This window comes from Myotis yumanensis, unplaced genomic scaffold (genome assembly GCF_028538775.1).
Source record: "Myotis yumanensis isolate MYYU_CA2020_CCGP unplaced genomic scaffold, mMyoYum1.0.hap1 SCAF_12, whole genome shotgun sequence".
NCBI lineage: Eukaryota > Metazoa > Chordata > Mammalia > Chiroptera > Vespertilionidae > Myotis > Myotis yumanensis.
The window spans coordinates 28,912,497-28,937,731 of record NW_027223763.1 but is presented as its reverse complement, the minus strand read 5'-3'; the positions used below and the strand labels follow the sequence as shown (position 1 = coordinate 28,937,731).

At 43.1% G+C, this 25,235-nt stretch overlaps 1 protein-coding gene across 3 annotated transcripts in view; it reads left to right on the top strand.

Annotated features, from left to right (window-relative positions):
* RUSC2 (RUN and SH3 domain containing 2) overlaps window positions 1-25,235 on the top strand; it is a 54,490-nt gene that overhangs the window by 10,300 nt on the left and 18,955 nt on the right. For 2 of the 3 annotated variants that reach the window (XM_070431259.1, XM_070431257.1), the window contains exon 1: window positions 21,541-21,751. The exons of the other annotated variant lie outside the window; for it this stretch is intronic. The gene's annotated coding sequence lies outside the window, so the exon portion shown is untranslated. Of the gene's footprint in view, window positions 1-21,540; window positions 21,752-25,235 lie in introns of those variants that run through there. 3 annotated transcript variants of the gene reach the window in all.

Sequence of the window (25,235 nt, the reverse complement as noted above, 5' to 3'; positions counted from 1 at the left end):
CATGTGGGCACGCATGTACAGTGCGATTGAAACTTCGTGGCCCATGCGCAGAAGTCGGTATTTTGTAACGAACACCATCATTTTATAAGTCCTTAATCAGTCTTAATTAGGTCCTCTTAACACCCTATACTTTCTTTTTCATGGCATTTATTAGACTTTGTAATTATATTTTTATGTGTGTGATTGTCTCTTTCCTCTGCTAAATGGTAAACTCCATGAGGGCAGGGGTAATACCTATTTTGTTCACCACTGTAATCCTAGCAATAGCCTCAATTCTTTGTCCAAACATTGAATTAATAGCCTTTGAAAAAGGTGTTAAAGGAGGACCTAGAACTAGAGCACTGGTCGTAGGAATTAGAAGATAGACTAGAGACAGACCTTTTCTAAAACAGAAGCTGTGGGACTTGGGGAGAGGCACACGGTGTACATGTCTGGAAGTAATTAGACCTTTTAAGGAGAATCTTACCAGACGTTCTAAGGAGGATGTTTGTGGGGAGGACTCAGTCTCAGAGTGTTCTGCTGAAAGTGAGCAATTCAGGTAGTTACGTACCTTAATTCACTGTGTTCACTGGGAAATGCTTGACTCACAGATAACTTGCAAATTTTCTCTAACCTTCTTCCTATTTATTCCCTTGGGATGTTTCCTGGGACAACGCCACTTTGCAATTTATAGGAGAACAAAGAACAGAGCCATGAAGGTTGAAGAATTTGAAGTGGTATGCCTTTGGAAAAAAAAAAAAAAAGCACTAGGTTTTCACTGACAAGAGTCCCTGGTGTAAAATGGTAAATTGAACAATAGTGCGGTCTCAAAAAGGCAGTAGGAGGGGCTTAGATTCAAGAAAAGAAGAGATTCCTGGTTCATATTTACCATAGTTGCCACTTACTGAGCCCTCACTGGGCACCAGCTCAGTGTACTAGATGTTTTCTTTATCTTCTGACTCCCACCACCACCCTGTGCTAGTAAGAGAGGTATTATTATCCCCATTTTACAGGTGAAGAAACCCAGGCGAAGGGGGATCAGATGACCTGCCCAGTGCTACAGGATTATCCCTTAAGAGCAGAGTTTTAGACCAACCTTTTCTTAGTTCTCTATGTTGACCAGAAAGATACAAAAGTGAATGGCCTGAAGGGAGGCCACAGCTGAGGGGCAGTGGGAACACAGAGTTACTGCTGTCTGTGCTATTCAAATCAGGGTTCTATGAACAGTAATTTGTTAGCTGAAGTGAGTTCATGGCCTTAAAGTCTGTGATGTAAATAGGGATTGAAATCCAGCAAAATGAAGGGGAAAAAAAATGGAGCTCAACTGAGAGCAGGTTATTGAAAGATTTTAGTGACTCCAAGGGCCAGAGTTTTCAGTTCACATGTAGATAATTTCAGTTGCCAATTCAGTGTAAGCTGGTCCCTGATTAATGAGCATGCTTTATGGATTTGCTGTCTTTCCTTTCAATGTAGCACATCCCAAAGGCCTACTTTATAATTTGTATAATCAGTTACTTAATTTGTTTGGTCCCCCCAGGTGAACTGTAAGCTCCATGAAGGCAGGCACCACTTCTGTTTTGTTCACATACTCCATGCCTAACATTCTGGGGGTGTTCGGTTAATAGCAAGACAGGTTCTCAGGGCCACGAACAAATTCCTCCATACGTCTGCCTAAAGCAGGGAAGGCAGCCCTTCCAGACCCTTGTTGGTGTACTTGCAGGTTAGGCTATTAGATTCCCCAGATCTGCCTACTTTAGGTGGGGCCCCAAAAATTTGATGCCATGTGGCTCTGGTTTTGGCAATGGGGCTTGTCCTTGTTCTGAGATTTTTAACAATAAATGTATTGTGCCCTAGCCGTTTTGGCTCAGTGGGTAGAGCGTCGCCTGCAGACCAAAGGGTCCCGGGTTCAATTCCAGCCAAGGGCATGTACCTTGGTTGCAGGCTCCTCCCCAGCCTGGGCCCTGGTTTCTCTCACATCGGTGTTCCTCTCCGTCTCTCCCTCTCCCTTTCACTCTCTCTAAAAATCAATGGAAAAAATATCCTCAGGTGAGGATTAAAATAAATAAATAAATAAATAAAATGGATTGTGCTATTTCCTATCCCCAGGGGAGTCCGGTGGGGCCACAGCTGAGGGGCAGTGGGAACACAGAGTTACTGCTGTCTGTGCTAGAACCTCCCCAGAGATGCTCCAATAGAGGTTGGCTAATCAGGAAATTCCGATCCCTTTTCCTGAAACTAAGCAGCTTGAGGAACCTCTCCAGCTGGAGTTGGAAAAGCTCCCAGTGAGGAGAGCTGTCTTATGTAACTTTATAGACTGACTGCCCCTTTTCTGGGAAAAAACAAACTGTTTCTCAGCTCGTGCCGGACTTTTTGGAAACATGTCCTGCATTCTTTCCTAGATGCTCATCAGCCCCATTGGAAGCAGCTAACAGAGCCGAGTTGAAGACTCGCGAGGCCAAAAGGGGAGAGAGGAAGAAAGCGGGAGAGAGGGACGTCTGTCATTCCGGCTGGAATTTGCCGTTCTGGTTCTCATGCTGTGGCTCCCAGTAGCAGTGAAGGGAGCGTAGTGTGAGGCGAAGGGAACTTGGGGAGAGGAGTTGTCCCTGGGCACACTGAGCCCACTGTTTATCCTCTCAGCACCCCAACAAGGAGGACTGCAACTAAGTGTGTGCAACTGTGTCCACAGCTATAGTGACTCAAATTCTGCTCTGGGAAAAAATTTTTCCATTGTAGTTTGGTGAAAATTATTTTTGTCCTTAGTTCAATTGATTGAACATTTTAAGTCACGTGCCAGGCCCTCAGCTAAATTAAATGACTACAAAGATGAACAAGGCAGTCTCTATCCTAACATACAACCAGGAGGAAAGAAAAAAAGTATATATAAGTAGTTATAATACACTTCCTTGCTATATGGTCCTTTGTACCTTATATAATTCTTGTATCCTTAAATCTCTTATAAAGGTGACCATCAGGTTGATGTCTACTTGTGAACTTCCGTGCTAGCTAATTTAAGATAAACTAAAATACTGAAAATCTCCCCTTTTCAGGTGTGACCAGTTGTTTTATTAAAGTATTCATGAAAGGGGCAGCCACAATTTTAATAATATTCTCATCTTCCTTGCTTTTATATCCATCATTTTCTAAAGCTAATATAAGGCATTTAAACTTTGAATGTAACTTGAATCTTTCAAAATAACAAATAGCTTCCTCAATGAATTATAATTTGCTCTATGGCATGCCTGTAGTTTTTGCTTCTTCCCTGAAATAGGGTGTTAGGCACTTAATATACTTGTTACCTTGGTACAAGTATTTATCTTCTTTTGGGCTGTGTGTGTGGGGGGGGGGGGGGGTCTCTCATGTCTACTGTGTTAAATATGGTCCATGAGGCCTAGGCTTTTAGGCCTATGAGGACCCCAGATGGCCCAAAAGATTCCATTAGCCCATTTACTGCCAGAAAATACAGATATTCAAAAAGAAGGAAAAATGTGTGTATTTTAAAAAATAAAAATAGGATCCTTTCCATACCATGAATTGTACTTTATAAATTGCTTTATTTAGAAAAACTTTTATCGCCGAACCGGTTTGGCTCAGTGGATAGAGCGTCGGCCTGCGGACTCGAGGGTCCTGGGTTCGATTTCGGTTAAGGGCATGTACCTTGGTTGCGGGCGCATCCCCACTGGGGGGTGTGCAGAAGGCAGCTGATCGATGTTTCTCTCTCATCGATGTTTCTAGCTCTCTATCCCTCTCCCTTCTTCTCTGTAAAAAATCAATAAAATATATTTAAATAAAATAAAATAAAATAAAAAGATTAAAAAAAAACTTTTATCATGAACATAGTTTCATCTCAGCAACTCTTCTAACACAATATTTTTATGTCTCATAGAGTATTTCATTATGTGAATTACCTCAGTTTATTTAATCAATTCACTAAATTAAAATATTTTTAATTTTTCTTTTATAAATGGTATTTCAATGAATATTCTTATGTATATATCTTTGTGTGCTCTTATCATTTTATTTATTTTAAATATATTCCCTAGAAGTAGACTAAATAGTATATTTATTTCAAATATTGATGCATATTGCTTTGCTTGCCCTCTTGGAAATTTCATTCATTCAACAATATTAACCTGCTATGTTTACCAGACGTTGTGCCAGGTTCTGGGGATATAATCTATAATAATAAAATTGTATTATGCTAATTAGACTGGACATCCTTCCGGATGAAGCTGGGGCTGCGAGGGCCGAGCCCCTTGCACAAATTTCGTGCATCGGGCCTCTAGTAATAAATAATGACAGACGGGGTTTCTGCCTTGTGGAGCTTGCTTTCTAGCAGTAGAATTAGAAGCTAAATAAGCAGTTATAAAACACAGTACAGGGAAGTGCAAGGTGCTTTGGGAGCGTATAACCAGAGCATATAATGTGGTCTAGGAAGAGCCATGAACTTGTGAGTTTCAGTTTAAAACCTGAAGGATGATTAAGAATTAGCCAGACAAATGGAGGGGCCCTGTTCCAGTCAGTGTAGAAATAAATGATGGTATGACTGTAGGGCAAGGAAGGAGTGGCAAAAGATGAGAGTGGGAAGTTAGGTTATGAAGGTGAGAGTATATCGTTAAGGAGTTTGGATGTTATGGAAAGCCTTTGAAGGGTTTTTAAGAAACAAGAAGGTGATATAAATAGACTTCATTTTGAAAGGATGGTTCTGGGAAGGGAGACCAGGTTAGAGTTGATGTAGTTCAGACAAGTGATGAGTATAGCTTGGTCTTGGCTAGTAGCATTGGGGATAAAGAACAGTGGACATGATTAGTAAGACTGTGGTTATTGGGATGTGGTAGGATGTAAAAAGTGGAAATAAATAACCCAAAACTGGTAACTTAAATAAGATGAAAATTGATTTTCTTTCTTAACAAAAATTCAGAGGAACACAGTCCTGGGCTGGCATGGCAGCTCCACAGTCATTAGAAACCCTGGCCCCTTCCAGTTTTTTGTGTGGTTATATACCTAGTCCATCTTTATAGTCTGAGATGGCCACAGCAGCTCCAGCCATCACACCTACTTTCCTAGCATCAGGATTGAGGAAGGCAGGAAAAAGGATGCAACCTGTTTATCTTTTAAAAATTACCCAGAACAGAAGTCTCACAGACACTTCTACCATAACTTAGTCAAATGGCCACGCCTACCTCCCAGGAAGGTCCAAATTTGGAATTTTAGCTGGGCAGCATTGTACCCAGCTGAATATCAGAGTTCTATTAATTTGAAAGAGAATGGACATTTGGCAGCTAACAATCTGGGGTCTGGGAATATAGGAAACTACAATTCAGCCAAATTGTTTACAAGATAACATTGATTACATAAAAAATACATAGACCACTATTGAAAAGCGACTTCTTTGGCTACTAGGCAAAGATTTAACATATTAAAATCCTGTTTATTGTTGTTGTAAAGAATAAACAAGTGTTAGCTCAGATAAGGCCCCAGCTTAAATGTGAATATGGCTGTATTGATTTGATCTGAATCACTACCATGCAAAGTTGTCATGCTTGTAATTGGAAGCACCTTGTCATTCATTAATATTCAGACTATAGAAAAGAGCAGACCAACAGATTGCTGCTATTTAGGATAAAGTTTAAATAGGACCTAAGTTGCCGAAACCGGTTTGGCTCAGTGGATAGAGCGTCGGCCTGCGGACTGAAGGGTCCCGGGTTCGATTCCGGTCAAGGGCATGTACCTGGGTTGCGGACACATCCCCAGTAGGGGGTGTGCAAGAGGCAGCTGATCGATGTTTCTCTCTCATCGATGTTTCTAACTCTCTATCTCTCTCCCCTCCTCTCTGTGAAAAATCAATAAAATATATTAAAAAAATAAAAATAAAAAATAAAAATAAATAGGACCTAAGTTAAGGCACTTGCTTATTGTTCTTTTCTACCAAGGATATTCGCAGTTATTATTATAAATATTAGTCTTTAGCTGCGAGTCATTCATTTCATTCTAGTCTGCGGTGTATGCAGAAGTGTAACTCCAGTGATTCCTGACCCTTTGCACAATGTTCTTAGGTTGCTTCTATAGCAGTTTGATCCCTGTTTACAAAGCTGTAACTATTTGTGGTAAATCCTAGATTTGCAGTCAGCCCGAAGTCTTTGCTCAAAACGAGTTTCCTTGCTGTCCACAACCATACCACATATAGAAGCAGGCAGGGTGGGGAGGAGACAAGGATTTGGGACTTGAGCCAATTCAAGTGTGGGTTTGGGGAGGGAGGGGAGAAGCCTGTTAGAGACATGGGGTCGTATTATTAAGCAGAAATAGATAAAGACTGTTTATGGCTCAGTCTGCACTCCAGAATAATAATGCAATAAACTAAATTCCAGAGATGGTTTTGAAGCGCTTTATATGAGGGGAATTAGCCAGTCTGTCAGCTCCAATGCAAATAACCTCAGAATACCTCCTTCACATTCCTCAGTGGCTCCTTCGAGGGGAACTGCTTCTGAAATGCGTGCATCAGCCCTCCATGAAGAGGAAAGAGGATCTCTATGCAGGCCCAGCAGAGTTAGAATTTTGAGTTAGAGACTTTGAATAAATAGACAGGCCTTTAAGATCTAGTGTAGAGGTCAGCCCACAAACTGAGAATAGTTTTTACATATTTAAAGAACTGTCATATATATATATATATATATATATATATATATATATGGCAGAACTATGTGGCCCACAAAGCCTAAATATTCACCATCTGTCCCTTTACATATTTACTAGCAGTTTGCTGAATGGAGGTGGGTCTCACCAGAGGCTGCGGGATGTCAGAACATCTATTTTGAATCCCAGGTAGGCATTTGCAGAAAAAGAGGCATCAGCATCAACAAAGAATAGATTTCTATTTCTCCTCTCCAAAAGCTCTGGAGACCTGGCAAACTCACCCCATACTGGGGATTGCTGGGCTAGAAAGAGTGAAGGCTTTTGTTGGGTTTAGAATACAGTATTGCCCTTGTTCTAACTGAGCAGTGGAATGCATCCTTTCATTAACGTTGCTTTCTCGGGCCTTCAGGCTAAGTCCAGTTTGTAAGTACTGCTGCTGAAAGCCCTATCAATGGAATACAAGCCTCAGATCTGTGTCCTGGGCCGAGGCATAGGGGAGAATTAGGTTTGTCAATGGAGTAAGTAGGTAAGTGAAAGTGTTTCTTTTTGCTTGCATATTTCTACTTTCTCTATTGCACATTAGCGGAATTTAATACTGATGTCCAGGGAAGCAGATTCCTAACTGCTTCAACTGTTCCTCAGACTGCAGGTGGGAATTATAGTCCTGAAAGACAGGAGCTGCACCTCCAGACCCAGACCAGGTTCCCATCTCGACATGGCCACCGTGACCCTGAAGAAGGAAAAACTGGCAAGGCCAGGGCTTTCTACCTATATGCATGAGTGACCATTATATTTCTGAAATACTTTGGTCCAAAGAATTTACAGCATTCATTTACATTTCTTGCTACCTGTTATTTTATTTTATTTTTTTTAAATATATTTTATTGATTTTTTACAGAGAGGAAGGGAGAGAGATAGAGAGTTAGAAACATCGATCAGCTGCCTCCTGCACACTCCCCACTGGGGACGTGCCCGCAACCCAGGTACATGCCCTTTGACCGGAATCGAACCTGGGACCTTTCAGTCCGCAGGCCGACGCTCTATCCACTGAGCCAAACCGGTCTCGGCACTACCTGTTATTTTAAATGTCCAAAATGTTTCCCTTGCCACAACACCAGAAGGTGGATACAATTAGCCCCTTTTCTGACGGTAAACCTAGAGCTTGGAGAGGACAGTACCCTGCCCCTGGATGACCTAGCAAGTCGGAGAAAAAGCCAAGAATGAAAGCAGTGTTCCTATCCTTGGGCATCCTGCCACTATCCTAGGCATGGGTAGCTTCCAGATGGAGCTGAGATCAAACCCCATATCTCTAGTGATCAAATCTGGTTGTTTCTGAGGCTGTATTGTTGTTCTGATGACTGGATGGATAAGCCTTGAATGACAGGGAAAAAATGTATTGAGTGAGTGGATCCCCAGCCTACCTTCCTTCCAGCACCCTGGCTCCTCAAGAAATGGATATGTTGTGTCACTGCCAATGGTTATGAGTCAGCCACAGACAGGACGACGATGGGGTCACTCATTGGTCCTGTGCTCTGGAGCGTGGCTTCTTTCTGTGTGCTTCAGCATTCCTACCTGGTGTGTGGGGCATTTTTGTCATTCCACAGCAGTCTGCTGTGCACACGGCCCCTCAGCTGGCCAGTCTACATCTATTTACATCAGCTGTCCAGCTGTCGGCCTCCTCACACCCGTCTGCCTAATGGGACGAGATGAAATCTGTGTTAGGACCTGCCTTTCAGGGCAACGAGTGGGATATCCACAGAGTTCCAGGTACTGTTGTCAAAGTGTAAGGCCTCTGGGACCCCAGGGCCTAGGACTTGGGGATAAAGAGGCTTTCGGGAAAACTCTTCTGGGCACTGGCTCCTGACCACATGAGGGCTGGTTTCTTGGCATTTCTATCCTATTGTGTCATGTCTAGGAAAGAAGTTCTAGCCAAGTCAATTTTCAAGGGGTTTGATACACCTGCTAAAAAGCTCTGGGACTAATGGCTGACAAGGCTGAGCTTCTGGAAGTTGAATACCAATCTTCCCTTGATTTTATTCAGATTCTTTCACTGCAACCAGTGTGTGTGTGTGTGTGTGTACACATGCGCGCGCTCACCCTTCCAAAGCAATGTGTTAGGTTTATCGTACAGGGCCTACCTGACTCAGGAGAATGCTATAAACAACAGCTCTCAGCCCGGCCAGCATGGCTCAGCGGTTGAGCGTCGACCTGTGAAACAGGTGGTCACGGTTTGATTCCTGGTCAGGGCACATCCCTGGGTTGTAGGCTCGATCCCCAGTGTGGGGCGTGCAGGAGGCATCCGATCAGTAATTCTCATCATTGATGCTTCTATCTCTCGCTTCCTTTCTGGAATCAATAAAAAAAAAATATTTTTTTTAAAAAACACTCACCTGACATCCAGGTGGTCCCTTGGGACCAGACAACTAGACATATGACAGCTCTTCTCCATTCCCCTTCCCTGTCCCTGTTAATAGTGAACTGCTCTCAACCAGGCTCGCTTCCTCAGAATCCAGCTTAGCATCCTGAAGAAGCCTGGGGCCACTCCTATAGCAGGAAGCTGCCCTAGATTTGGGCAGTAACCAGTAGAACTTGATACTGACGCCAGAGTGTAAAAATAAACACCTCCTACAGTGCTGTCTTAATCCATTGGCATCAGAGTTGCTATTATTAAACCATAGGCCTCACAGGCAGCTGTGATGGGCAGACAACAGCCTGGACAGACCTATCCTGCCAGCTTGGGATCAGACTGTTTCTTTGCTACACCTACTGGGATCTGATCTGGGGCCCCTGGAGAAGCACCATTAGTCTGGGAGCATGCCCCACAGCAGGTAATACTAGAGATGAATTAGTATCTTTGGTTTGGGAAAGCCTTCGGCTCCCAGGGCCAGCCTGGCAGTCCAGAGTATAATTGACACAGGATGACTAACTCAGTCATACTGCTGGGAAGGGAAAAAAGGAACATGACTCTTTCCATTTCCTTTGGCTCTTTTATTTTATTTTATTTTATTTTTTTTGTTAATCCTCACCTGAGGATATTTTTCCATTGATTTTTAGAGAGAGTGGGAGGGAGGGAGAGAGACAGAGAGAATCGATAGATTGCCTCCTGCACATGCCCCAACTGGGCAGGGGATCAAGCGTGCAACCGAGGTATGTACCCTTTTTTTTTTTTTTTTTTTTTTTAAATATTTTTATTGATTTCAGAGAGGAAGAGAGAGAGAGAGAGAGACTCATTGATTGGCTGCCTCCTGCACGGCCCACACTGGGGATCGAGCCTGCAACCCAGGAATCAAAAGGTGACCTCCTGGTTCACAGGTCAAAGCTCAGCCACTGAGCCCTGTGGCCGGGCTTGCCTCAGATGACAAAGGGCTTTAAGAGTTGGCACTGGGGCCCCTCTTCTTGCCAAAGGTGGGCACACCATTGACAAAACGCCAGTTGTACTGCATCCGTCGCTTGGCCCGACCAGTCTTCTTCCCGAGGTATGTACCCTTGACTGGAATCGAATCTGGGACCCTTCAGTCTGTGGGCCGACGCCCTAACCACTGAACCGAACCAGCTAGGACTCATTTGGCTCCTTTAAAGAGATCTTGTCTGCTGGTTCCTTGGACCTAGAGCCTTTGGGTTTGCTGGGAAGTTGGGAAAGGAGAGAGGAAAGGACTCCATTGGTCCTCTGCCAAAGAAATAATAATAATAGTTGACCATGACTGAACACTTACCTTATGCCAGGCACTTTACATGCAATATCTTATTCGATTCTACCTCAAGCCTTTGAGGGGAAACATCATGACAGTTTTACAAATGAGGAAGCTGAAATTTAGTGAAGTTGAGTGACTTCCCAAAGTCCACTGCCGGCAAGCAGTGTGTCAAATTGGACCCAGACCCATCTGCACCAACATCCACGCTCTGAATCATACAGAACCTAGGTTCCTGAATGCGCAGGGCCCAGGCCAGACCCAGCCACCTGCTCTAGAAAATCTTTTGCTTAAGTAAACATCAATTTATTCTCTCGTTAGTCCTATAAATAAAGCAAACATCAAATCACTACACAGAAGTAGTCTTTGCTGCCACCTGCTAGTAAGGTCGTCCCAGTGCTGTTACGAACACGGTGAGCTGGGCTCGGAGACTGTCACCTCGTTGGGAGATATGTCACCTCTGGGAAAGGCTTTGACTCTGCGGAGTCTCAGGGACAGTGACTCCTCTGCTGGGAAAAAGTCCAGACTGGAACCTAGGAGAGCAAGGCTTTGAGGGTTTCTAGTAGTCACACCGAGGGAGGCGTGTGCTCGAATGAAAATATTTCCTTGAAGGGCTTCTCTCTTTTCTTTCTCTACCTCCCCACCCTGTCTCCACAACTGGCTTGTGTAATTCAATCTAAATTCTTCTCATACCCTACTTCACTGTGCATATGTGGCCTTTTATTTACCGCTTCTGACAGGCTGATTGGATAGCAGCTTACCAACCCGAAGGCCTCAGTCCAGTGCCTGGGGGGAGGGGAAGCAAAGAACACTGGCCTTGCTTCCTGGAGCCAAAAGGAACAACCAAAGGAAAAGCAAGCTACAGGCCACTGACCCTCACCGAGCTGACCACACTGAACAGTCAAGGAGAAGCGTAAGGGCCTCTCTTGTCCCAGCTCAGTCACTCCTGCAAATATAGAGAACTACATCCAAGCCCAGCAGCCTGTGGTAGGCCTTTCAGCACCCCCTCCTGCTAATTGTCTCTCGTCCCTTTGCTCTCTACACCTAGCGTTAGGAGGCTTTCTCTGTCCATCTCTTTATCCTGTGGGCCTCATTCACTGCTGCTTCCTCCATCCTCTCATATGAAGAACTCAGTCTGTCAAGGCAGGAACTAAATCTTTCCTAATTCTCTATAGTCTTCCTCTCTCTCCCTAACGTACATCCTCCAAAGAAATGGGATTTACAGCAAATTCTCAACCTCTAGAGACTTATGACTGTACAGCTGGAAGCCAAGCAGTGTGTGTGTGTGTGTGTGTGTGTGTGTGTGTGTGTGTGTGTGTGTTTATATGTTGAAAGGCAGGGGGGAGAAAGGGAGGACAACTATTAGCACCCTGCATAAGAACCTTCCCTTGGGCCGCAGGTTTTAACCTGACTTGGTTTGTAAAAGAGTTTAAAGGGACCTTCGGAGGTCATCTGATTCAGCCCTCTGCCTCCAAATAGGTGTTATGAGTTGGGCTACGGAGGGAGTCAAATGATTGACCTAATGGAGAAAGGCATACAGTTGCTGGCAGGATCAGTGGAAGAGAAGAATTTTTTTTCTAGGTATAATCCCCTTTGAGCAGAGAGACCCTGAGACAAAGTTGAGTTTATTGTCAGATTTTTATGGAATAAAGGTAAGCAATCCTTTACAACTCAGTGAGGGTCGGTGGCTTCTAGTTTATTCTTTTCCTGGGTGTAACTCCCAGTGATGCAGTCTCCACCATTGAATCGGGGTCTTTGGAGCTTCAAACATAGCTGAGCCTAAGAAATAAAAAGCTTGGAACCTGTTGGGGTTCCTCCCTGTTAACGTAAGAAACATTCAAATCTGTAAGGAATTCTTGAGAGTTTATTTGAGCCAAACTGCCTACACTTGGGGGAAGCAGAATCTCAACATATTCAGATAATGCTCCCGAGAAAGACGGTTTTTTCACCTTGTTTTATACTTTACCATCAAAAGAGGAGCCGAAAGTGGGTTACATGAACTCAATTGGTGATAGATTAGGGAGGTGGGTGAAAGCACAGTGGGGAAACCTCTGGGATTGGATAAAAAGTAAAATGATAGACAGACTTCTTTTTTCTTAGGTGGGTGCAGGATAGTTGACAGTCAACAATTAACAGATGACAATAACAATGAGGGAGTCTGTGGTCTGCACCCCGGTGCCATTTGTTCTGCCCTGAGGGGTCTGCAAAAAGGGAAGTTACAAGTTACCCTGACTTTCCACAGGTACGTTATCTTACATCAAAAAGACAATAGGCTCCGGAAAGATCAAAGTTGATCTTTGTCAGGGAAGATAGCAGCTTAGGACATGACTACACCATCCTTTGTGGTTACTTTATGTCTCTTGAGTTTGCAAGACCGCCATGTAGGCCTTCCCTGAGTTAGTCAGGTTAGCATGCGGCCCCTTTTTGTCCACATCCCCTGGATATTCTCTGTGGTTCTGACTGCATTAAAGATGCCTGCATCTTTTCAGTTCATAAGAGAGGAGATAAACTTGGGGAGAAGAAGACATGCCCACACCAGGTCGCTTTACGAAGGAGCCCATTCTACTTTAGAGCCAGGCTTCTAGAATGTTGGTAATTGACTTTTAGGAATCAACTTCTAGCTGAACCTTTCTGTAACATTGCTGAGAAGCCAACAGCAAAACAAGCTCTGTGCTTGGAAAGAGGACTCTGTATCTGAGAGGCCTGATAAGGAAGCAGCTGGGTGTGTCTAGGACAGCCCTTCAGGCTGGGTCTCTTTCCACACTCCCAGCAGCTGGCTGGCCTCACTTGTTATTAGTCCAAAATAGCATAGCACAGTTCAAAACAGTGGCCTCCTCAGCTAGGAGCAGCTACACACCACCCAGAGGAAAGGCAGATGAGCTCCTGGAGGGTGGCTGCTACTCCATTTGTAGAACCAGACTCCTGGTGCCATAGCCAGGTGCTCTCAGGCATCTCACAGCCTGTTTATTCTTTCCTTGCAACTCAGCCCAGACAACCCCAGGATCACTATTACCACGAATTCTTAAATCTCCACATTCTTTCAGCATCTTTCAACACATTTCAGAGGTAAGTACTTGTCTCCATCAAATCTTACAGCCCATAAACACATAGAACTTTGGTAGGCAGTTTACAAACTGATTTTCCAAATTCATGCAGAAGGACCATTTCTGTACTCAGAAGTAAGTTTTGTTATTAGTGCAACCAATCGACATCATTTCCCAAACATATTTGATTTGAGAGCCATGAAGAAAGAGAAGAGACGCTTTCTCACAGTTAATCATCTGTCCCAGCCCCCAGTTCTCCAACCCCAACCAGCCATGCTCAGTCTTGCCTTCGTCCAGGTTTTCAGAATCTCTTCCTCTAGGCCCAAGAGTTGGAGTGTCTGGGCCTTTAGGCCTCCCCTCCTTCCACCAGAGTAGTTCTGTTTTATGTACTGAGGCTGAAAAAGTTTGAAACCATTGCACTAACCCTTATCTCACATCCTGAAACATAGTTCTTGTTGCCCTAGCCCTCTCCAGAGGCATGTTGGCAATGATTTTTTTTTTTAAATATATTTTATTGATTTTTTACAGAGAGGAAGGAAGAGAGATAGAGAGTTAGAAACACTGATCAGTTGCCTCCTGCACATCTCCTACTGGGGATGTGCCCGCAACCCAGGTACATGCCCTTGACCGGAATCGAACCGGGGACCTTTCAGTCCGCAGGCCGACGCTCTATCCACTGAGCCAAACCGGTTTCGGCAATTTTAACAAAATTTTGAGCCACTCAAGTTGGGCTTTTAATCCTGAACATCCATCATGGTGCTTTATACACAGTAGGAGCCACACAGTACTTGTGGCTTGCTTGTTTATTTGACTGATTGATTGATTGACTCCCGAGATGACATTAATTAATGACCTTGGGAAGCTTCTAGATCAGAGAAGAGTATATAGTGTATCATAGTTTATTTTGATTTGTTATGCTTTGAGCACTTCTGACTTTTCCCGTTGGAATCAATCATGCAGTCTGAGATGAAAACAAGTCTAAAAGGAGTTACCTAACATAGGTTGTTGCTGGTGTAGAGAATACTAGGTCAACACAAGCAAAAGTCCTTCCTGTTGATTTCCAAAGAACATCCTGACGTGAAAGGTAAGCAGTGTGATTATTGGGAAAGACTAGGGACAGAGGTCGCCTAAGACCGCATAGATTATGTATTTTTTAGTACTGCGATTTCACTAAAAGTTAGCCTGGGTGATTTTCAACATTATTTCATGTGGGAAATGCAGATCTTTTTCTTTTTTAAAATATTTTGTATTGATTTTAGAGAAGAAGGGAGAAAGAGATAGAAGCATCAATGATGAGAGGGAATCACTGATTGGCTGCCTCCTGCACGTCCTACACTGGGGGTCAAGCCCAAAACCCAGGCATGTCTCCTGACTGGGAATAGAAATGTGTCCTCCTGGTTCATAGTTTGATGCTCAACCACTGAGCCACACTGGCTGGGCTATTTTGTTTTTTAATTAATGAAAGTTTTATATACATTTAGATTTTTTAAAAAGTCAAATGATAGAAAAAGGACATTAATGGGAAAACTGGCAAAATCCAAGTAGCCTGCAAGTTTAGTCAATAGTAATGTACTCGATGTTAACTTTTTGTTTTGGCAAATGTACTATGATTATGTAAGATGGTAGCATTAGGAGAACTGGTTGAAGGACATTTAGGAATGCTGAACTATCTCTGCAACTTTTCTAAAAATGATTCCAAAATAAATAGTAATTTTGAAAAGGTCTTCACAATGAAAAAAAATAAAAGCAAATAGTGCCAAATCTGGACAATTGGAGCATCAAAATCAAGAATATCAGCAATAGTTTATGACCCATTGAATTTTAAAAAAGGAATCCCAGAGTCTGTACTGATACCAAATAAATAATGGAGGGAGGGAGGGAGAGAGGGAGGGATGGAGGGAGGGAGGGAAGGAGGGAGGAAGGAAGGAAGGGGTAAATCTTTCTTACATTAGAATGACAACTAATAAATGTAGCAGGAATAATAGAAAATCATTATCTTTCAACCATCAGAGTAAATAACCAATTCAGTCAAAAATTCTCAATGGATGCTAGCATTTCTGTAAAGCATTTATAGTTTGTAGAGCACTTTCACACACTGTTTTGAGTAGGCTACTGTTAGATCCATTGCAGGAGGTGTGATGATGCATCTCCCCTTAGTCTCCACATCCTTTTTATCACCTAGTGACTCCCCATAAAATAGGCTGGGTCAGGCATAGGAATGCTCAGTAACCAATGATTATATTCGTATACGTTTTATTTTCACTACCCCCGGATCTCTCTAGTAATCTCTTGCTATTAGGTTATCTTTGAGATTTTTATCCTTTATTCAAAACATTTCCTATATAGCTGATATGTATTCTGTATCTGACATTCTCAGTATCTGAAATTCTTGCAATTTAAATGTATTATCTGTTACTTGCTCTGTCACTTGCTCATAGTATCTTGATTACATGTATATTCATGATCTTTGATATAAACTAATTTTTGCTTGCTCTTTCATTTTGAGAATCCCATCAACGTAGTTGGGGCTATTTTCCTCCAGAGAAGATTGGTTTCCGCTTCTGCCAGAAGTTGTAGGGAACCCCCAGTCCTGGCTCACTTGAGCTTCTTTTGAGGGTCTCAGCTTAATGTGGGAGTCTCGGATTTAGCTGCCTCACCTTTCTAGGGGTCCAAAGCTCGTCATTCTGACCACACAATTAGAATGCTGGGGAAATTGGCCCACAAGGAACTCTGGTCCTCCCCCTTGCTTACTTGACCCCTTGCTCATGACTTTTCCCCCCCGGCTGGGGAAGCAGACTCGGAAATTTCTCCTCTTTACTCTGAGTCCTGAAATGCTTTTTGAAGTATATGTTATACAGAATTTAGTTTTTTTGCACAAGGGAGTCCCTTAATATCTTGTTCACTGTAATGAAAGTAGCAAAGGTCTATATAATTTGATATCCTACTTGTTAATTCTCTTTTAAGCCTTTTTCTATACCAGAAAACATTTATTATAAACATAATTTCTATCGTTCCACGATATTCCATTGCATTGCTAGACCACTATTTAATTATCCATTTTTCTATTGGATATTTAGAATATTTTCAGGTGTTTTTTTTTTTGTTTTGTTTTGTTTTGTGTTAGTTTTTTTTTTTTTGCTGTTGTAAGTAATACTGCAATGAACATTATTATAGTAATGTGAGGTAAATAGTGTCAGACATTTTATTTATTTTATTTTTTATGATTATTCATATTTTATTGGTAAACAAACTGAGGCTCAGAGAAGAAGCAACTTCAATAGGTTTTTGTAATGAATAAAAGGATTAATTGTACTATATTTGGTCACTGCTCTTTATACAATAACTAGAGGCCTGGTGCATGACATTTGTGCACTGGGGTGGGGTTCCTCAGCACAGCCTGTGCCCTCTCACAGTCCGGAACCCCTTGGGGGATTCCGCCTGCTGGCTTAGGCCCACTCCCTGAAGACCTAAGCCAGTAGTCAGACATCCCCCAAGGGGTCCTTAGCACTGCCACAGAGGCGGGAGAGGCTGCACTCGCCAGCTGTGAGCCCAGCTCCACAGGGGGAGTGCACTGACCACCAGGTGGCAGCTCCTGCATTGAGTGTCTGTCCCCTGGTGGTCAGTGCCTGTCACAGTGACCGGTCGTTCAGCCGTTTGGTTGATTTGCACATTAGCCTTTTATTATATAGGATGTGCCATCTTATTTTTTAATTAAATTTATTGGGGGGAGATTGGTTAATAAGATTAAATAGGTTTCAGGTATACAAGTCTACAATACATCATCTGTATATTGTATTATGTGTTCACCACCCAAAGTGTCAGACATTTTAAATATTGTAAGTTCAAAAATTATACTGCTTCAGACAGTTCAAGTATTACAAGAAGGCAGACTTCTGGTGCTTAAGAAATGGTTAGGAAAAAAAGAGAGTTAACATAGTTCATTTTTTAAAGAATATTGGTGTTGAAAACGAAAGAAAGGGAGAATTATCTGAGGTTCCTGGGTTGACAATGCCAGTGACGGCTAAGATAAAAGACAAAGTGATCACACCATTTTAAAATCCTTCCAGCTGAAACCGGTTTGGCTCAGTGGATAGAGCGTCAGCCTGCGGACTGAAGGGTCCCGGGTTCAATTCCGGTCAAGGGCATGTAGCTGGGTTGCGGGCACATCCCCGGTGGGAGATGTGCAGGAGGCAGCTGATCGATGTTTCTCTCTCATCGATGTTTCTAACTCTTTCTCTCTGTAAAAAAATCAATAAAATATATTTTTTTAAAAATAAATAAAATAAAATCCTTCCAGCAGTATCTGAGGGTTCCAGTTTCTCTGCATCATCAACACTTGTTATTGTCTGTCTTTTTTATTTTAGTCAGTCTAGTATGGTAAAGTGGTATCTCATTTTAATTTTCATTTGCGCTTCCCTAATAACTATGTTGTTGAGATTCTTTTAATGTACTACTGGCCATTTGTATGTTTTCTTTGGAGAAATGCCTATTCAGATCCTTTGCCCATATTTTAATTGGGTTATGTTCTTTTTATTGTTGAGTTGTAAGAATTTTTAATATATTCTGGGTAGAATTTCCTTATCAGATATGTGATTTGCAAATATTTTCTCCCAGTCTGTGGGTTGTGTCTTCACTATCTTGATTGTGTCCTTTGATGCAGAAATGTTTTAAATTTTTTGAAGTTAACCTTACTATTTTTTATTGTCTAAGAATGTGTTGCCTAACTCAAGGTCATGAAGAGTTGTTCTTTTTTTTCCTATGCTTTATTTTTTGTTTTTTGACATCCAATATGATTTTATTTTAGTTTCAAATGTACAACATAGTGCTTCAACATTTATATAATTTATGAATTGATCCCCAATATTTAATGATACCTTTTTAAAATTGACCTTTTTTTTACATGAACAGCAGGGGTCTTCTCTTCCAAGCTTTCTGAGTCAGAACTACCCACCACACATTCACTACACTCAAGGCACCTCTCTTTTTGGACTATTCTTCTTGAACAAGACTATGACTAACCACCTTCTATATACCAAGCATGGTGCTAGGTTTTATAAGGAACACAAAATAAAAATTATACTGTTCTATGCACTGAATATTGGGGATACAAAGATGAATATAACTTGGAATGTGCAGTCTTTAAGAGACATTAGGCAGAATGCAAAAAAAAGAATGATAGCCATGTCAAGTGAGAAATGATTTCCTTAATCCTTAAACCTGTCATGGACTGGTGTTAGTTTCTGATGATAGTTGATGTAATGTGTGTGTCATTATAAATATGTATTTTATTTATTTTAGAGAGCGAGGAAGGGAGGGAGATAGAGAGATAGAAACATTGATGAGAGAAACATCGGCCGCCTCCTGCATACCACCTACTGGGGGGTTGAGCCCGAAACCCATGTGCCCTCACTGGAAAAAGAACCAGTGACCTCTTGGTTCCTGGTTCAAAGCTCAACACTGAGCCATACCAGCCAGGCTGATGTAAGGTTTGTGTGTGTTTTTAAATGATGCTACTTGGCAATATGAGAAATTGGCAATTCTATATTGATCCCCTGGTTTCTGTAGGGTTTTTTGTGTTTTTTTTCTTGTCTGTAAAATCAACAACCTGAGGCCATAGGTTCAGAAGACAGAAAGATAATTTCTGGCTCTGGGGTGATCAGTGAAGATTTGATGGAGGAGATGATCTGGGCTGTGTAGGTTTTGGATAATTCTGAGTATAGACAACTATAACAGGCAGGAGAATCTGAACAAAGTGGAAATGAGCTTATGAAACAGGTTTGAAGGACTAAATGATGGGATGAAGGAAGTAAGGTTGGGTAGAGAAGGAGTAGAAAAGCAAGATGGAGAGCCTTGAAAGCCAAAATGAGGAGTTTGAACTTGATCTCTGGGTAATGAGAGACCATTAAAAGGGACAGGAGGAAGTGACATATTGAAAAAAGAAGGTGCTTTTGGTAGATGAATCTGGCATTATTAGAAGATAAATTGCAAGTGAGAAGACTAGTTAAGAGGCAGTTGAGGTTTATAATGTGATAGTATTTGTATTTAAATAATTTGATCTTTCATCAGAAGCCCGATAGCTCTTAGGCAATAGTAGGTGGAAAGTAGGTGACAACGTGGCCTGTAATGAATAAGCCAAGTAGGCAAATATGAGAGCTACCACCTTCTATATAGGCAACGGGAAACACTGCATAAGTCGTGACTGTCCAGTGCAATGCATGGCTTAGCCTCACAGAAATTTCTGGGACAAAGACCCTGGGCCCGGAGCTCTTATAATAAGAAGTTAGAACTCCAAGCACTTGGTCATGGAACTTGACTTTGCCCTAATCTGCAGCAGCTCACTCAAACCCTTTTGAGGTCAGAATCAGCTAGGGGAGAGGGAAGTACAGTTATACCATTTCTACTCCTTTTACTTTCTCTGCAAGGATCATTAATGGTTAGTTTTATGAACAGCAGCCTCCCTCTCTCCTTCCCTTCCTTGTTGTTTCCTGCTTTGTAGGATCAAGGGTCCATGGCCCCTCAAACAAGTCTTGGTTGGAGATAGGTTTTGGCATTTTAGCCACTTCTGTTCTTCTCTGTACAATTCAGCTCAGCTCATCCTACCATCAGTGAGCACATGAGTCTCATAGGGCAGTGGTCGGCAAACTGTGGCTCGTGAGCCACGTGCGGCTCTTTGGCCCCTTGAGTGTGGCTCTTCCTAAGCCTTAGGAGTACCCTAATTAAGTTAATAACAGTGTACCTACCTATATAGTTTAAATTTAAAAAATTTGGCTCTCAAAAGAAATTTCAATCGTTGTACTGTTGATACTTGGCTCTGTTGCCTAATGAGTTTGCCGACCACTGTCATCGGATATAGAAGAAGCAATGAGGGGAAAGGAACTCTATCTCTCCTGGATCCTGTGTGGTGGCTGCTATGTTCCTGGCCAGTGGACCCAAGCCTTCTCTCTAGTGACCTGAAATCCAAGGGCATGGCTATGGAGTCCAGATAGTGGTCACCACTGGGAGGAGCCCTACGCAGGGCTAGTGCTTAGGGGCCAAGCCCAGCTTGAGACCACCTCTGTGTTCAAGGGTGGCAGCAGGGGGCAGTGGCATGAAGTGGACAGAGACATGCTGCTACTTACTATGTAACTGGCTCTGGCTGTGGCTTCTCTCCTGTTTACTGATTCCCACAAACCTGGCCCAGAACCTGAGGAGGGTGAAGCAGGGAAGGGTTAAAGGGCTCTATAGGTCTACAGGCAGAAGAGATTTTTTTTTTTCTGACCTAGGGGAGACCACTTCCTTTCCCTAGAAAATAGGCTCCCCACCCTGTTGGCCTGGATGGATGCTGCCTCCCCACAGACCCTACTCAGCACTGACCAAAAACTGATTGATTAGGTGAGAGGGGACGGTTCTACTCCATTTACATTGGCAGGCCCCCTGAAGATCCTGCAGACCCTGTGTTAGGAAGGAGCCCTGCAGCCAGCTTGGTCCTAAGGCTCACCACGGCCCTGTGTGTAGAAGAAGCCTGCCTATGACCCAGTCTTTTTACAGAGGAAGGGAGAAGGATAGAGAGTTAGAAACATCGATGGGAGAGAAACATCCATCAGCTGCTTTCTGCACACCTGCTACTGGGGATGTGCCCGCAACCAAGGTGCATGCCCTTGACCGGAATTGAACCCGGGACCTTTCAGTCCGCCACTGAGCCAGACCGGCTAGGGCTGACCCAGTCTTTTTTCTGAAACAGACTAAGAGGCTAAGTCCAGACGGGCATCCCCTCCTTAAAGACTGAACTTGGTGTGACTGCTGGTCCCCGAAGCCTCCCTTCAGGGCTTCAGGAACCCCCACCCAGCTGGCGGCTCCACCCTGAGGCTAGTCTGGAATCCCAGTGAAAGGGAAAAGCTGGAAAACAAGAAGTCATTCAGAGTGGGCAGAAAGAGGAGGGAGCGGTTTCTGGCTAAAATCTAAAAGGAGGGGCCGCAGGAAGGAAGGAAACTCTAAGCCTCTGCCCAGACTTTTTCCTGAGACTCTTAAGGACAAGAGAGGAGCGAGGCCCAGTGTTCCCCCTAATTTCCTTGGCTGCTGTGAGAGTTCCCATCTCGCAGCGACTGACTGCCCTCCCCCTTCCCTAGGCTGAAGGCCCTCGGGGACTGACAGGGAGGGAGGCTGAGCGGTGCTGTGGGCACGCCCGCTCCTCTCCCTCCCCCCTTCCCTTAGCAGCAACGTCACCGCAGCACCAGCGGCAGCAGCAAGGATATTGGGGCTGGGATTGCGCAGCCTCCTTGCATTAGCAACGATGCCATTGTATTAACAGAAATCAGACCTTAAGAAACCAGCCCCGTCCCCGCTGTGTGGTCCCTCAGCTGAACTGTCACGGTAGCGCTTGGTCCGAGTGCAGACGGAGCAGCTTGGGGTTCAGCGCGGCTCCTTACAGAGGTATGGCTCAGCGGGGCTGGGGGAGGGGCGGGGCGCCATCGAAGGATAACGGATCAGCACATTCGGACCCTAGTTTCTAGGGTTGGCTTTGTCCTTCCTAAAAAGAGAGTGAGATCGAGCATGAGAGGCAGACATTAGACGAGCTCATCCATGCATATATCTGGGCTGCGGTGCAGATATGGGTAGAAGCAGAGGCTGGGCTAATGCTTTGTGTGTGTGTGTAGAAGTAGAAGAGCCTCTCCTTCCTTTCTGGGCATTTCTAATGAAGCTGCTATAGTGCGGTCCGGCGGAGAGGGTCAGATCTAGAAACAAAGGCTTAATGGGAGGAGACACCGCTAGAACCGTTGTATGTTTATGATGGAGAATAAGCAAGGATCCATGCAGCTTTCAAGAGGAAGGGCTGGGAAGCATGCAGCCCATCCTTTCTTTCCACGCATGCATACATGCACACAGACACACATACTGTATCGTCTGGCACTATGGGAACCACCAGGCTCCATAAGGATGGATGGTGTGAAAAAGAATGTTGACCAAGAGGCTCCACAGTGTGGGGGAAGGAGGAGGGGCAGTCCCTGTAATGCCTAGGGCACCTGAGCTGTTATAATCAGTCTTCTTATACAGACTTAGATTTCTAACAGGAAGAGACCTGAGCGTAAGCTGACACTCCCGAATTCACCCTCCTGCTCTCTTCTCTCCATTCCTGCCCACAAGAGGACCCTGGCAGGAAAAAGGTTATCAGTCCTACTGCGGCTCCTCCTGGGGCCTCAGGTCAAGGTCAGGTTGCTGCAGAGCAGCGGCTGAGCATGGCTGTCTTCCCCATCCTCCTTTAGGAGGCCAAGGAAAGAGGGGAGGGGTTCTGTGGCTGAAAATGCTATTGATCAAAGTCAGGGAAACCTGTCTTTGAAGTTTAGGAACATTTTCCTGCCCAGAGTTACCCTATTGCTGAGCAGATAGAAGGAGTTCCTTAAATTCTCATTTCCTTTGACCACCCTAGTGGGAGATTCAAAAACATACACTAAGCCCTGGCCAGTTTGCTGAGTGGTTAGAGTGTCAGCCTGCAGACGGAAGGGTCTTGAATTTGATTCCCTGTCAAGGGCATGTACTTCGGTTGCAGGTTCCCCAGCCCCAATAGAGGCATGTGCGGGAGACAACCAATCGATGTGTCTCTCTCACATCAATGTTTCCCTCCCATTCTCTCTAGAATCAATGGGGAAAATATCCTAATTATGCACATATATGGTTGAGGAGTATACTGGGAAGTTGTAGGAAGGTGTTAGTTCCCAGGAAGCACTGAGGAATATGAACTTCAGAGCAGGGGAAAGGGTTTGGGGAACTGTGAATGGGGCAGAGACATGAGGGCTGGGAACTAGGGCAAGAGGTGGGATTGAAGAGTGTTATTAGAGCCTGGGGCAGTGATATGAAAGGGACAGTGGGATTAGAAAAAGGAAAGTGGGTAAATGCAAATTATGTAAGAAGCTCTTATGAAAAGAGCTCTTCCACCTCCTTGTTTTCTCTTCACCTTTATTAGAGCTCATGGGCCACAGGATTAAGCTTGTCTTGTTATAGAACAAACAAGTCACTCCCAGGAAAGAAGTCAGAGAGGTGTGTTCTTGCTAAATGTGCTCTGTGGTATTTGAAATAAGTCACCTGTACAATATATTATCATTACATTCTTAACTGAGCAAGGAAAAAATGTCGAAGGCTAGGATTCCTGAGGCCCATCTTAATTGTGTCATTTATTCATGGTGATCTTGGGCAAGTCATTTTATTTTTCTGGGTGTCGATTTCCTTAGTTTTTAAAATGAGAGTGGTTCTGCCCACTTTGGTGAGTTGTGAGGATCAGTGAGACGACATACATAAAAATGTGCGTGTGAAAGTTTGAGGGCGGGGGACGCATGGATGTAAAATCTCACGAGATGCCTACAGAACTTCACCTTAGTTGGCTGAACTAGAGTTGTCTATGGAGGAATGATTGGCAGGCATTTCCCTTGGTTGTGTGGAAATCAGGAAGGAGTAAGACCCCTGAGATACAAAAATATAAAATAAAATAAACCAGTGAAAGACTTTTATACTTAAAATAAGATTTGGTATAACCTAAATTAAAAGCTAAAATTATACAGCTTTAAGGAAAAAAACTGGAAATTTTATTTATGATCTTAGGATAGGCAAAGATTTCTTAGATGAGACATAGCTTTAACCCTAAAAGAAAAAAAAAGGCTTAATGAAACTTTATAAAATTAAAAGTTTCTTTTTAAAAAAAGTTTCTATTATTTGAAAAAATAAATAAAACCATTAGGAAAACAAATGGGCAAAGCCACAGGCTGAGAGAAGATATTTTCAAGACATAATGGGTGTCCCCCAAAAATGTATGCACGCACTTTGAGTAATTTTAAAGGCAGTGTTTATTAAAATACATTTCATTTTCAAAATTAAGCTATCAGCTCTTAAAGTGTGTATACATTTTGGAGGAACACCCTGTATACCTGAAAAAGTCTTATATCCAGAATAAATTTTTAAAAACTCCTAACTTCAATTAAAAAAAAGAAAAAGACAAGTCAATTTTTAAATGGATAAAATTGTAGTCAACAAATAACCAAGCACCTACTGTGTTCCAAGCGGTATGTGTGGGTTCTGGGGACACAAAGTTAGCTGTATCACAGTTTTTGACCTCAAGGACAGTCTGGGAGACAGATATGTAAACATGATATTATAATACAACTGTCAGAGCCCTCCAGCCAAAGGTTCTTCATCACCTTCCATATCCATTTGTTCCTTGTCCCTGGTTGAGAGGATCAGCTTTCTGTCTAGACTCTGTATGTCACTATGTTTTTCCATTTGAATGCATGTATGACCCAGTAATAGTTTTGTGGGTCAGAATCATAAATTCTTAGGTGTATATACTTGTGAATGCCTCTTGAAAATGGTGCTTTAAAAGGGGGGGAATATTCTTTGAAAATCAAGTGATGGCTGTAGCCCATAGGTACTAAATTACTACTATATGTACAAGAAAGTTTTCTATGCTCCTGTTAGTCCAGACCTTGGATTATGGCCTGGGTCCTAGGGAAACCTAGTACCATATGTAAAGGGAAGCCCCCTCCCCAACCCTTGAACCATGGTATCTGTGGTGTTTAAAGGGAAAAAAAACTGTTTGAATTATGTATGTAATGGGTATTTATGATATACAAATTAGAAAATAAAGACGAAACAAAAGAATAAAATTAAAAATAATCCAAAATCACTCAACAGAGATAAGCATTGTTAACATTTGTTGTATATGCTTTTGAATTTTCTTCCATGCATACCACTGTGGTCTGAATGTCTGTGTCCCCCAAAATTCATATGTTGAATCCTAACTCCCAAAGGTAATGAGAGTAAGAGGGGGGCCTTTGGGAGGTCATTGGGATTAGTGCCCTTATAAAGCAAGCTCCCAAGAGAGCCCTTGTCCCTTATGCCCTGTGGGGACACAGCAAGAAGGTGCCAGTAT